Source organism: Onychostoma macrolepis, chromosome 06 (assembly GCF_012432095.1).
Source record: "Onychostoma macrolepis isolate SWU-2019 chromosome 06, ASM1243209v1, whole genome shotgun sequence".
In the NCBI taxonomy this organism is placed as follows: domain Eukaryota; kingdom Metazoa; phylum Chordata; class Actinopteri; order Cypriniformes; family Cyprinidae; genus Onychostoma; species Onychostoma macrolepis.
In genome coordinates this window covers 30,895,160-30,910,401 of record NC_081160.1, presented here as the reverse complement: position 1 = coordinate 30,910,401, position 15,242 = coordinate 30,895,160, and the positions used below count along the sequence as shown (strand labels likewise).

Sequence of the window (15,242 nt, the reverse complement as noted above, 5' to 3'; positions counted from 1 at the left end):
GTGATCTCCCACAATAGAGAGCTGACAGCACAGCTATAGAGCTGATGTCAATACTGATTATTCAGAGAAATTAACAACAGCGGGGCCGAGAGAGAGAGATAGAGAGAGAGAAAGAGAGAGAGGATGATGGGGAAAAAGCCCTGGCTAGAGCGCAGAGGGAATAGAGCACTGACAGCACTGATGAGGATTAGAGAACAGCAAATTCACACAACACCAGCTCAAAACCAGCAAATGTCTATATCAGAGGTCAACCGATACGTTTTTTTTCCAAAGCCAATGACATTAACTAAAGAGCACTGCTGTTATTATTAACCAAAAGTAAAATTATTTTTAAAAATTTAAATAAACTTGAAACAAAACAAAATATAAATATTAAATGAAAACAGAAAAGGACTGATGAAGAACAAAAAACAGAAATGAAAACTGAAATAATATAAAGTTTAAGTACTAAAACTGAAATAAAAACTGAAGCTATACAGAGATATTTAAAAAAAAAAAAAATCTAATAAAAGCACATAAAATATAAACTGAAACGGAAAACATAAAAATAACTAATTCAAAATTATTAAAAATGAATGCTTTAATAGTATATAAACAATAGTTAAATAACACTGCTAAAGTGAAGGATTATTGATATAATGCCAAAATGTAATAGCAATACACTGACAAGCTGCCCACTTTGTTCTCTAGATTAGTTTTGACATCAGCCATTGAAAAACCCAGATCATCTGGGAACCAGTGCATAATATCACAAAATTGTACACAAAATTGGTCAATTAAAAAAAAAAAAATGTGTTTAAATGATCACAGCCTTTCTGTTAACTGGCCAAGCTGATATCAAAAACCGCAAATGCTGGCAGATTAATAAATGCAAGAAAAATGCAATTTTGTGTGTTCTTTATGTCACATTTAAAACAATCTTAAAATGGCAGATATCACATATTGGCCAATATATAGCAATATTAACATTATTACCACTTATAAGAAAAGCTCTGTCCGTTGGTTTTAGGGAAATCCTCTCTACGTGAATACTCTAGTGTGCATCTAATAAGCGCAGAGGTGGCCTGGGTCCATGCATTAATAACACAGCCCAGCCGGCTCCTGCCAGATGGGGTCTGTCATCCCCAATCCAGTGGTGTTAACCCATGCAAACTGAGCTGCACTCCCAGGTACTGCTTTTTCTATGAAACCTGATGTATGTGCATCAAAGCTGAATCACCAGTTTGATTGAGTCAATATTAAATTCATGAAGATTTACTCAGCGGTTAGTGAAGGCTATTAAATGTCAGGAAATACAATAACCCTCAATTATCACTGTAGACGTTATAAAGATCATCACGTCAAGCTTTCAAGTCCCTGATGGAAGATATGAATTTCCTGACAATAATCTAACCTACATCCATCCCAAGAAATGACCTATATAGACAACGATAGATGAATCTAGCAGCTCGAGTCCATCTAATTAACCCAAAATTATAGAAAATGTCCCAATTTTAGCTCTAGAGCAGTGTGTGATTTCATAGGAAGATGTGACTTCATGAATTAACAGTAAGTGTCACAGATTCAGGTGTAATCTTTAATTGTTTCCATTCAAAATGATGAGTTATAATTACATCATACAGTTGACCATAGTCCAGTTATTTGGTTGTGAAATGACTTTGCACTTATGCTGATAGAGTACAGTTACATCAGATTCGAAACCCTTTCTCATTTTTGCACAAACTGTGGTGGAAAAATGGCATAATTCTGTAGGAAATAATCTGTGCAGTACAGGTCTAATGTAGTTAACTGAACTTACACATGATAACGTACCAGATTCTTCTGCTCTCATGGGTTACTCAACACAGCCACATTTCCATTCACCAAGACAAAAAAAACCCTTTGTCACTGCGACAGAACCTCTTTCACTGATTGTTACATGATTTATACACTGAAACAGAATGGCTATCCCGAGCCAGGTGGATTTACAGCTGCGCTGGAGCGTTTGGGTCATGTGTGCATACTGGTCCAATCAGACACGAGCTGGGGAAGAATGACTGAAATGCCCCATAAAGTCTGCCATGTTGAATGGGATGTTTCCTAATTATGGCATGACAATTTAGAAGACACAAACTGCAGCAAATCTCATTTTCTTACTTCACTTCTTTCTGTTTTAATTTAAATATAACATATGTGACCCTGGACCACAAAACCAGTCTTAAGTCGCTGGGGTATATTTGTAGCAATATCCAAAAATACATCGTATGGGTCAAAATTATTGATTTTTATTTTATGCCAAAAATTATTAGGACATTAAGTAAAGATCATGTTCCATGAAGATATTTGGTAAATTTACTACTGTAAATATATCAAAACTTAATTTTTGATTATTAATATGTATTGCTAAGAACTTCACTTGGACAACTTTAAAGGCGATTTTCTCAATATTTAGATTTTTTTGCACCCTCAGATTCCAGATTTTCAAATAGTTGTATCTCAGCCAAACATTGTCCTATCCTAACAAAGCTTATTTATTCAGCTTTTAGATGATGTATAAATCTCAAATAAATCTCGAAATATTGACCCTTATAACTGGTTTTGTGGTCCAGGGTCACATCACCAATCCCAAATGGATTCTGCACAATTTTTAGTTTTGAAGGTAAAAATTGGCAGAATTCTGTGGAATAGATTTAAATATGGTGAAATGCATTCAACAGAGCTGCGAACCTTTTGAATAATGGACACTGAAATTCTGCAGGCATGCATATTAATTCAAATATTATTTAATACTGCATAAAATGTACATATTAAATTAATGTTAAATATTGCATTATATTTAATTAGTAAAAACAATTAAATCATGTTATGTAAAGGTCACAATTAAGCTATTTTGTGAGTGAGTGTGCACAAAACTTCAAAATATTCTAGAATCAAAACATCCAAACTCCTCATTGTCACGGTCCTGCTGGAGCCAGGGAAACGTGGGGACCAGGAGTTTCTTCCAACAAAGACATTTATTTGGAATAGCAGGAACACAGGAATGCAGGACACACGAGTAACAATTAACAACCGACAAGACGACAGGGAAACACAGGGCTTATGAACGGAACGAAATCAAACGAGGAGAACTGTAACAGGTGGGGAACAAATCAAACACGGCTGGAGACTAAAGAACTCATAATGACAGGAACAAACCAAATATGGGCACGAGAGGAGGGGAAACACAGGACTGACACTCATAGGGAATGCGGAAACAATATGCATTTCATCCATCATACTCACAAAGGCAATTACATTCAGTTCAGCTGGATTAATTGATATAATTTGTTTAGTTCAGAAGCCCTAGGCAGTGAATTTTCTGGTTCAGGCATCAAGTCCTTCCGTGATTATACCACGAAAACCCAGTTTAAACAGTATCTACCTGCGTTTCATAAAGATGCTCACCTCAACCAGCACTACTAATAAAACATTCAGCATTGCTTTAGGCTCACAGGACACATATGATGCAGGTATATTTCAACAAAACTTTCAGGAAGATATTCTGAACAGTTCTGTACTTATTTTAGCGTTTAGACAGATGCTGCACATGTAGTATCTCATAGTAAGTGCAAACACACACTGTAAGTATGCAGATGGCAATGTTTTGCAGTGTTTTACATATTTAATGTGTTCTTGTGTTAATATGGTGACAACCCCAATACTCCATCCATAATGCTTTCATTTTTATATATATTTTTTATATATTCTTATATATATATATATATATATATATATATACAGTATTTAAGAAGTATGTACAGATCAAAAAATTTGATGCGAGAGCACAATGGTGGATGGAATTTATCACTGCAGAAGGCAATATTATGGTCTGGTATTTTAGCCAGAAGGTTTAAAGTTAAAACCTCTTAATGATGGATTTGTCTCTTACAAACATGCAGCTTTTGTCTTCACAAGACGTTAATTGATGGACTGGAGTGGTGTGGATAATTGTGATGTTTTTATCAGCTGTTTGGACTCTCATTTTGACAGCATCCATTCAAGGCAAGGCAATGCTACATTTCACCAAATCTGTTCTCATGAAGAAACTCATCTACATCTTGGATGTGAGTATGTTTTCATAATTTTTTTTTGTTTGTTCGTTTTTGGGTGAACTATTCCTTTAAAACAGATGTGTTGTTATCCAGGTATAGCTTATATTCAGGTATAACGAGCTAAAATGCTGACAGTTTGACTAACTAACATGCTCAGCAAGTTGCCTTTCAAACTGACGGTCAGCCATGACAGTAGAAGAATCAGTAGAGAAGACGAACATACCTAGAGAGATCCAACTGTTAGCATTCCCATTTCAGAAGACAACCATATTTGGCTAGAATAGTTTGTGCTCACATAATTGCATAAGTATGAATGTGACGTTACATGTGAGTCATAGGTTTGTTAGGGCGCAGTGTGATACATACATAAAGATGCCGTGGGGAGAGATCACTGTAAAAGTAGCTGGGACAGCAGGGGATGCACTGAATTATTGATCTTCCTGAGGTCTATTCATACACACTCGCAAACCAGCATGTAAGCAGCTGCCCATACATATTAATTGTATTCAAAAAACACACAAGATCACTCAGCCTAGAAAACGGTTTGAATATTTAATGCCGACTCAAACAAGGGCCTTAAACTACTGCTTTTGTGCAGGAGTCTAAAACAAACCGTGTGACATGGAGGTTAAGGAGGTACGCTGGAATTTACTACGGTAGATTCTAAGGGCAGAGCTCAGAAATTAAGATCAGGCCCCCGTTTAGTTCATGAGGGTGAATTTAAGGTTTTAGTTGCCTATAGCCACTGGATGTTTAATTGGAATTGGAAATGCTGACAGGAAGAGGAATTTGCTGAATTACAATTCAAAGGAATTCAGTACACAGTCAGACCAGAGGAACTTCGATAGTCCAACACAAGAAACAAAAATAATCAACTAATCATTAAGTTTGACTAATTAAGTCTATTTATTCCCTGGTATACAGAATACACTCTTTTATATAGCCTATACGGCACAGTGTCTACCAAACTACATTGAATACTGTTGAATCCATTAAAACAGCTATCAACAAAACTGAATTTTGCTGCAAAATGCCCACCACATTGTTTTCAGATTAAATGAATGAATTAATAAAAATAAACAACATAAATTCTTCCCTTATATAAAATTAATTTTAATACAACATATATTCTAAATAAACACCTATATTAAATATAAAAATCTATTAAATTATAATGAAGTATACACAAATTTCTGTAAGTGGCATTTTAAAAATTGATTACTAATATTGTCTCATGGATAATTCATACAGAAAATAAAATGTATTATTAAAAGAGAAACCTATTAATTCTGTGTCCTTATATTCAGATTCAAATGACAGTTCTACATCTTGACTCCTCAATTAAATTCAAATTCAGAAACCAAACTGGGTTTAAAAAGCCAATTCTCAACACAATTCTGAATGGCACATAACTTCAGTAGAGTAAGGGCTTCTCTCTGGTGTGATTTGGACCAGGTTTTCTCACTCTCCTGCTCTCTCTCTCTCTCTCTCTCTCTCTCTTTCTCTGTCTCTCTCTGCTCCTGCAAGTAATGCTGCAATGCAGGGGTTTAACCGGAAATATAAAGCTAGAGGGCGCATTGAGCGGAGTGATTCATTCACACACACACACACATACACACACATGCACATACAGTACGGTTCATTAACACAGTCAGCTAGGTAAGCAGTAGTCTGTCAGGTGTAGCACCATGCTATCACTGGAAAAGCACAGATGGCATATACTTCCTTTTGAAACAGGAAGTTGGGTCTGTTTTCACGAAAAATAAAAATATGTTTTAAATCTGTAAATATGCTTAAAGTTAATATTAGTACACTAGCATATCAATGGAATATGATGTATAAAGAAACAAAATGCCCTTCTAGTTTCTGCACAAGTTTCCAAGCTGCAAGTCTTCGAGCAGTGCCCTATTATAATATCCATTACTTCAAAATCAAATACAGATCTGCCACACTCTCTGAGGTCATTTCCTAGTATTAGTATTCATGTAATTAATTTCACACCTCAGTATGGTGTGCTTGTACCAAAGTAGCATCACATGCCCTCTGAAAAAAAGGGAAAATGGATGTCAGAAACCAAGTCAAATACAGTGCAAGTACAAAGTTCCATTATGAGTCAGCATCAGAGGGTTTGCATTACATTTTTATTACTCTGAACTATAATTGAATCTGTATGAAAAGCTGAAGAGCTTCATTCACTCTCGGCCACTAGAGTGCTGCTTTTATCGAGAGAACACCTTGCTTTAGCATCTATTACGCTGCAGCACAACAAAGCATTGTTTCTTAATCAAAGCAATTAGATTCGATAGGCCTCCACTCCACTTGAAATTCAACCACAGGATTATCCTGTTTCATGGCAGGGTTAAATTAACAGATTAGCTGTTAAAACATAGATTCAGTCTTATAAAAATGATCAGGCTACAGGTATCAACTCACCCTTATTAAATAATATAATAAATCTGTTTATACTCATTTAAACATTTCATTCTAAAAGTCTATTTAATCACACACACAAACGTTTCATAATTTTCATTTTCATAATTCCAATTATCAAATGTGATTCTCGTCAGATAAAAAGCCTTTCTTTTTGAATCACAGTATTGAGCATATTTTTAAAACATTTTCTTTAAGCAAAATGCTAGTCTATATATTATTTCTGCCTTTTGATTATGGGGTGGATGTTATGTCAAAGCTCAAATGCTTTCACCTTGCTGCGTAATAATTACACACTCTTCATCAGAATGTGACTAGACAGATTGGCCTGAGCCCATTTGCTCTAATTAACCACATGATCAATAATTGGGCTTTCTATTTCAGTTACTCTTCAGCCTAAAGATGCATTACAGAGCAAATCAGGAAATATCAAACCACGGCTAATAAATATACTTTTATAAATACCTTTTCAGATGCAAACGATTATAATTAAATGACTTTCAAACATCATTGTCTATAAAGAGTTGGGTTTCTTCCTTCACCTTTTTCCTTTCAGTTGTCACCTTTCACCTGTTCATGGTGGTATCGAAGCAGACTTATCTGTGAAGCTGCTTTGTATTATGAAAACAATACAACAAAAATTTTACATGTGGACCCATTCAACTTAAAACAGTCATCCATTACCCAATTATGTAAATCAATACAGAAGATTTAATGACATGTTTTGTTAAACAAAGAGCTGTAAAAAAAACATGCTCTTATAGAATTTGAGCATTACAACCAGTCAAAACTCAAAGAAGCGGCATGATATGCAAATACTGAACTGTAATTTCAACGTCCAACACCGTATGCCATGCAAATCTGTATACAAATGAGAGATCTAGCTGAGGAACTCTGCTACTTTCTGCTAATATTCTGATGTAATGCTGCAAAAAGTAATGCACTGAGGCTCTAAACACTAATCTAATAATATATACAACCCGAAGTCCGAAAATGTTGGGACATTTTTTAAATTTGAATAAAATGAAAACTAAAAGACTTTCAAATCACATGAGCCAATATTTTATTCACAATAGAACATAGAGAACATAACAAATGTTTAAACTGAGAAATTGTACACTTTTATCCACTAAATGAGCTCATTTCAAATTGGATCCCTGCTACAGGTCTCAAAAAAGTTGGCACGGGGGCAACAAAGGGCTGAAAAAGCAAGAAATTTTGAAAAGATTCAGCTGGGAGAACATCTAGCAACTAATTAAGTTAATTGACATCAGGTCTGTAACATGATTAGCTATAAAAGGGATGTCTTAGAGAGGCAGAGTCTCTCAGAAGTAAAGATGGGCAGAGGCTCTCCAATCTGTGAAAGAGTGTGTAAAAAGTTTGTGGAATACTTTAAAATCAACGTTCCTTAACGTCAAATTGCAAAGGCTTTGCAAATCTCATCATCTACGGTGCATAACATCATCAAAAGATTCAGAGAAACTGGAGAAATCTCTGTGCGTAAGGGACAAGGCTGAAGACCTTTGTTGCATGCCCGTGGTTTTCGGGCCCTCAGACGACACTGCATCACTCATCGGCATGATTCTGTCATTGACATTACAAAATGGGCCCAGGAATACTTCCAGAAACCACTGTCGGTAAACACAATCAGCTAATTCCAGAAAGACCAAATTCCAACACCAAAACTCCAGAAACTCATAACCTCCATGCCCAGACGTCTTCAAACTGTTTTGAAAAGAAGAGGAGATGCTACACCACGGTAAACATGCCCCCGTCCCAACTATTTTGAGACCTGTAGCAGGCATCAAATTTGAAATGAGCGCATTTTGTGTATAAAATTGTAAAATTTCTCAGTTTAAACATTTGTTATGTTATCTATGTTCTATTGTGAATAAAATATTGGCTCATGTGATTTGAAATTCTTTTAGTTTTCATTTTATTCAAAAATTTAAAAAACGTCCCAACATTTCCGGAATTCGGGTTGTGTAAAATGTAAAGTTCCAAGAATTTAACTGGTTAGTCGTATGCTGATTTTCACAAGGATTGTTATTTTATGCGGCTTATAATTTGAGCGAGTGCATTGCCAGATGATTGCTAGGTGGTTACTTACTTACTTACTTACTGGCCTGGTTGCTGTCCAATTACAATGAATGGTAAATTAAGTTTATAACCTTCAAAAAGAACTCAAAAGTACCATAAAAGTAGCTCAAGCAGGTCTTTTAAAGCCATATGATACTGTATGGAAGCCCATTTCCACCACAGAAAAGAAAAATGAAAAATAGATAATTGCAACCTTTTAGTAATAAGTTTATATCTTGCACTTCTGACTTTTTTCTCAAAAAAAAAGAAGAGTCAGAATTGTGAGATATAAATTCATAATTGCAAGAACCTTTTTTTATTATTTTTTTTATTCCATGGCAGAAATGGGCTTCCATAATATAGTGTTGTTATTGTTAACTAAAACTGTGTATGTGTGTGTGTCATATATATCAAATAATTTATTAATTTTCTATATATTTTACATTATAGATTTATGTTGATTCACAAAACATTTTGAATAGTGAAAGATACATTTGAATATTTAGTTTTTTTTAGTTTAATTTAAAGATAAATTTATACAGAAATAAAGTTCAAATTGAATATTTAAAATCCTGAAAGTATAAAAATGAAAGCTAATAGAAAATATGAATAATACTACAGCACATAAACAATCCTAAAATACTAGTAAAATAACACTGGTATGATAGTCTGAATCTCTCTTTGTTTTCTACAGAATAAAGAGATTCAAACAGGTTTGGATAAAGTGAGTAAATGATATGGAATTTTTGAATGAATTTTCCCTTTAAGAAACGAGTCAAACACACACACCATGTTCTCAAGAGTTCCACAGTTAAATCTGACATTGTTTGACTTAATTTCTCATTGGAGACGTAAAGACAATGCTCTCCTTTCAGAGGATGAAAATTATAGATGTGGTCATTAAAAGTTATGGGGTCATTTGATTTTCCTCTTATCTGACTTGTCATTTTCAAGGCGTTTCACCACCATTGCTGCTGTCAGCTCCGATCTCGCCGTTAATCCAAACTGAACTGACTACTGCAGCACAGGCAATTTGAACTCACTGCTGCATTTCCAACACATTGCAGTGGCAGTGTAAACCTGATATCACTGATGCCCTTGTCAGAGTTTTGGCATGTTGGTGGAAAAGCACAAATGGCAAGGTTCAGCCTGACGGATAGATGTAGGCAGATATACGTGCCAGCATGATGCAGTTAGTTTTTAAGATAGCATGCCTACATATTAGGGTTCTCAATCAATTAGCCAAATAAATAAAAACACATACAATCTAATACAAATTTTCATTAGATTTAAATGCACAACATGCCAAATAATTAATCAAATTATTCAAAACCAATATATCAATGATTGCTGAGAAAATCTTCCAAATGAAGTAATTTAAAGGCATTACATCACATTTATTCATAAGTTTTCTATATATTTTACGTTATAAATTTATGTTGAGTCACAAAATGTGGCTACTTTTGAATAGTTAATGGTACATTTGAAAGATATTTGTTTTAGTTCAAAGGTACATTTGAAAAACTTAGTTCAAACAAACAATGGCTTACTTATAATCAGTGTTATTATCCTATCATTGACTATTATTTTTTTTTCAATAAATTGATTTTTAAATTTTTAGTTTTTATTAATATTTGTATCAGTCTTCATATTTTAAGTTTTCATTTTACTTGTAGTTAAAGTTTTAGTAATTTCATTGTTTTTGTTATTTTTAGTAGTTTTTTATGACTATATAAGGTTCCATTGTCATCATTTGTAAGTCGCTTTGGATAAAAGCATCTGCTGACTAAATGTAAATATATTTTTTAATGAAATTTTTGGTTTTAGTTATTTTAATACCTAAAGTAAAACTCAATTTAAAATTATAATTTTTTTAATTTTATTTCATTATTTAAAGTAACAAAAATGATTTACAGTTTTAGTTTCAGTTTGTTTGACTTAACTACAATAACCTCTGCACTTTCAACTTGAATAGGAGAATTTTATTACATTTAAATTTAAGAATTTAAATTTTAAAAAAAATTACAACTGACAGCAGCAAGTGTTTCTGACTAGGAAACCCCAAGGATAGCATGCAGTCAAGCTTTTCAGCACATACTGAGAACAAGTGAGTCAGCAGCAGACCTTTAGTAAAGCCATAAGAGCAAATTAGCTGCAGCAGCACACATTTGAGCGTACATTCAGATTAGGCTGTAGTGAGAGACAGCGAGCACCTGCGGGGGGAGTCACGGCCTCGCAGTGAGGGAGCGGGTCTCTTTAACAAGCTGTTCTCTCCTCCGCAGTGCCTTTCTCTCCCCCGCGAAGGTCGAACAAATTAGGCCAGTCAGAAACTCTGGCCCACATCTACGCTCTCTAAAGGCCCTTTCACATGACTCGCGTCAGGCCTTCAACACAAGTGACATGTGCCGCTTTGACCTGCATATGAAAAGTGTTGGAGATACAGGCACAGAAGGGAGATTTTACTATTTCTTCATTCTCACAGAATATGTTATTTGTATAATAATATAATGATCATTTTCTGAATGATCATCTCAGTGTATCTAGATATGCACAGTCTATTTAAAGCCTGACTTAAACACAATTTCATGTTCAGTATTTTTTATTTAAACTAACAAAAAACTAAAACTATTAAAAATTGTTTTTGGCAATTGAAATAAAGCAGGAAAAAAAATGTGAAAAGAAAAAAATGTAAATCTAAAATAAACAAAAATGTAAAAAGTTGGCAACAGACTAACAATAAAATAAGTTCATTATATACTAAAACTAAAATACAAAGACATTCAAGTTAAAAATGATTATTTTTAACATTTTAATAAAAATAAATAAATAAATGACACAAATACATAAAAAATTACTATACTTAACGAATACCTTAATTGTATAAATACTATAAATAAATAATACTAAAATAATACTTCAACTCATTAGATCAAATATATTCTAAACTGATGGCCAATGCTCAGTTGTCAAAGGGTATACTATAATAATAATAATTATTATATTTACTACTACTAATAATAATAATATTAAAGGGGTCATATGACGTTGCTAAAAAGAACATTATTTGGTGTATTTGGTGTAATGCAATGTGTTTATGCGGTTTAAGGTTAAAAAAACACATTATTTTCCACATACTGTACATTATTGTTGCTCCTCTAAGCCCGCCTTTCTGAAACGTGCCGATTTTTACAAAGCTCATCATTCTGAGAAGCGAGGCGTGCTCTGATTGGCCAGCTATCCAGTGCGTTGTGATTGGCCGAATACCTCAAGCGTGAGACGGAAATGTTACGGCCCTCAGTGTATTGTGATGGCGTGTCCCGGCGTGACGACACAAAAACACACTCAAATATTTGGGTTGAACTGTTCTGGAACAGTGTTGTAAATACAACTTAACCACTGATTTCTAGTTGTGTCCTCGTTTGGAAGCCCAAACAAAGTAGTTTCGCTTTCACAACGAAACACAGCATCTTCGAAAAACTGCGTACGCTCTTCTGTGTCAGCCGCAACACAAGCATACGTTTTCTACATGTATTTACGCTTTGAATTGAACGAAAATAGCGCATCCTTGTGTTGCGGCTGACACAGAAGAGCGTACGCAGTTTGCGCTCAGTGGATAATCTCCAAAATGGCGCTACGCTCATGCAGAGAGACACAGAGGAGACGAATTGTTTAAATTTTTATTTTCTTTGCATACAAAAAGTATTCTCGTCGCTTCATAAAATTCAGATTGAACCGCTGTTGGCAGATGGACCATCCTGACGATGCTTTTCATACTTTTCTGGGCCTTAACAGTGTTAATTACTTGGCAGTCAATGGGACAGTCACAAGCCTCCCGGTTTTCATCCAAAATATCTTAAATTGTTTTCCGAAGACGAACAAAGTTTTTATGGGTTTGGAACGACATGGGGGTAAGTGATTAACGACAAAATTTTCATTTTGGGGTGGAGTAACCCTTTAATGAGTTATTAAATCACCGCAAAAGCACAATTATTATCCATGTAATCTCCACATTAAGTATTTTAAATAACTGTATCGCCAATGACTGTATTTATTTGATCAACTACAACACGAACACGTGCCAGGCGCTTCTGATTAGTGACCCCATGGGGTCCTAACGTGGCAATTTGAGTAAAAAGACAATCTCCGGCACACATGCATTTGAACAACTGTACGCAAAGAGAGAAACACAGAGGCCCACACTATTTATTTCTCTCACAGGCACCAAAAATAGTTAGGTTGGCTGGTGGAGTTCAGAAAGGTGGGCGACAGATAAAGCTAAATTTTCTCTTCCCCAAACCGGATACAGCGATCCAAATGAACCAAATCTAGGTCAGTGTGAGTGAGTACCCCAGAAAATGTCCGACCCACTGAGAAACAAGCACATTGACTAATCACCTGGCATTTGTGCTCTCTATCTTTAGCAGCAAATAAACCTGCAGTGCTTCATTTACAAATCTACTGCATTTGTACCCAACAAAATTTTCTGGCGAAGTGCATTGCTACAGTATATGGTTGCTAAGGTATTCTGGGTGGCTGCTAGTCACTGTAAAATTGATTGCAATTTTAACAGTAAAAAATAAACAGTAAAAATACTACAGTAAAAACCTGTTAATTGCTTAAAGCTGCAGTCCGTAACTTTTTTTGTGTAAAACATTGACAAAATCTATATAATAAGTGAGTATACCATGAATCCATTTTCCAAACCGTGTTTTTGGCTTATCCTGAATCGCTACGGTACACCTGTAATAAGTGTTTCTATTCGGACTATTTAGACCGGTTTGGGTAGGTACCGCTGCGGAGTAGCCGGTACCTGCGTGATTCGTCATAGACATAAACAGAGAGAAGTAGCTCCGGCTACAATGTTCTTCCGCAACACGCACGCAGTTCTGTTTATTAACTGCTAGAGCGCCAAAAGTTACGGACTGCAGCTTTAATGGTAAATTCTCTTAATCTACAGTGAAAATAAAAAGATTCTAACAGGATGTTTCATGTAATGCTACAGTAAAATATTGTTAAATTAACAGTTTTTAGTCATCTTATAATTAACAATGAAAAACCGACATTCCCAGAATTCCTTGTGTGACACCACATTTCATATTTTTCATAACTTTTCATAACTTTGTATCATCTTAGTTTTTCTTAATAGTTATTTATAATAAGGTTTTATGTTACATGTTGTTAAATTAATCTTCATTGCATTATTTTAGTGTCAAGTATGTTACCACAACGGTGTTTTGTATTTGTATGCATGACATGTCACTGAAACAGATTTTAGTACTAGTAGGTTAGTATTTTAACATTATATCAGTTAATGATATATATGTTTTGTTTTGTTTTTTACCATGAGTTTAAGTTCAATCTGTAAAATCAAAAAATGTTGCTACCGTATTTTTTAGTTTAAGTTCTGGCAACCACAGCCTGCCAGTATTTTATGATAAATTTCTTGTTTCTTTTTTTTTTAACAGTATGATTGCTTCCAGGTCAAAATCAAGTCCTGCACCCTCAAGTCTCGATGATATTCTGCTTTCTAGATATAGCTTGGGTCCCTCATTTCATGTAGGTATGTGGGATTATTCCACCCATTTTATGTCCAATCAATTTGTTTTGAAATCAAAGTGCTTTAGATGAAAGAATTAAATCTCACTGCTAGACAGCAACAACTGAGATATTAAAGAACTCTCTTTTGTGATTTCTCTAAACAACAGATTTAAAACCAGATTTTCCTTTCACAAGCATGACCATATAAAGGAAAACTACAACTTCTGTGCCATCCATTGAAGGCCACACTGCTATTATTGGTCCCTAATGACAGAGCACCAGGAGGGGGCAGCAGAGCAGTATAATTGGTCTATTACAGCACCAGAATATATGAACTCCTTCTCTCCAGCACCTTGTTTCATCAGCCTGTGGTTCTAGCTGGTAATTTGATCATGCAGCAGTACGGATCATCGATCATTCATTAATGAGCCGACTTAAAAGCCGACGACGAATCGAAGCGCAGTGCTAAACCCGTCTGCAGCAGACGCCACTTTCACTTTGCATGTAGGTTGTTGTAACATTTAAATATTTTAGATTGTGAATCCAACTTGCATATAATGAAAATGAAATGCAGGAAGTACAAACAACACACACTTTAACAAATGTATGTTTATGCAATTATATGTACTATTTTATATCATAATCACTTGCGCTGAATAATGCATAAAGCTGCGGTAGGAAATGAGAATAACAAAGTGTTTTTAATTAAGTGCAACATATTGTTCATTCCAGGATAAGACTCTCACTTATCATGCAAAGAGTTCTGGCTTCACATCTTATGTGAGCTTAATTACATTACTTAACTGAAGTTTTTCCATTAGAGGTTCAAACCAGCACATTGAGGAGTTTGGTGTGACGTGCATAAACAATATAACTCATCTATGAGAGACGTTCAGGGGTCTCTGGAGACTGCATTGAATAGCCGCACTTGTATCGATCAGCTTGTGCTGGGATCAGAACTGTTTGGTTGCTCTGTAAAAGGGCGTTTACATTAGCGATCTTCACAATTCAGTATAAAATCATGAATATTTTGAATGTAATGTTTACATGAACTCAACATAAAGTGATTGGTTTGATCTGCATGATTACATGTTCCAAGAATGGAAAAAATTTGCTGAAAACTGA

General features: G+C 34.8%; 1 protein-coding gene and 1 long non-coding RNA gene across 6 annotated transcripts in view; one reads left to right on the top strand and one right to left on the bottom strand.

Moving 5' to 3' along the window:
• LOC131542681 (synaptotagmin-2) overlaps positions 1–15,242 on the bottom strand; it is a 43,416-nt gene that overhangs the window by 21,092 nt on the left and 7,082 nt on the right. Inside the window, exon 1 of one of the 5 annotated variants that reach the window (XM_058779585.1) lies at positions 1,813–1,967. The exons of 3 other annotated variants lie outside the window; for them this stretch is intronic. The gene's annotated coding sequence lies outside the window, so the exon portion shown is untranslated. Of the gene's footprint in view, positions 1–1,798; positions 1,968–15,242 lie in introns of those variants that run through there. One more of the 5 variants, XM_058779584.1, reaches the window with a different exon arrangement.
• Positions 3,178–15,234, top strand: LOC131542683 (uncharacterized). The gene is made up of 4 exons (XR_009271762.1): positions 3,178–3,488; positions 4,009–4,082; positions 14,045–14,139; positions 14,285–15,234. It is a non-coding gene; the product is annotated as an uncharacterized LOC131542683 (long non-coding RNA).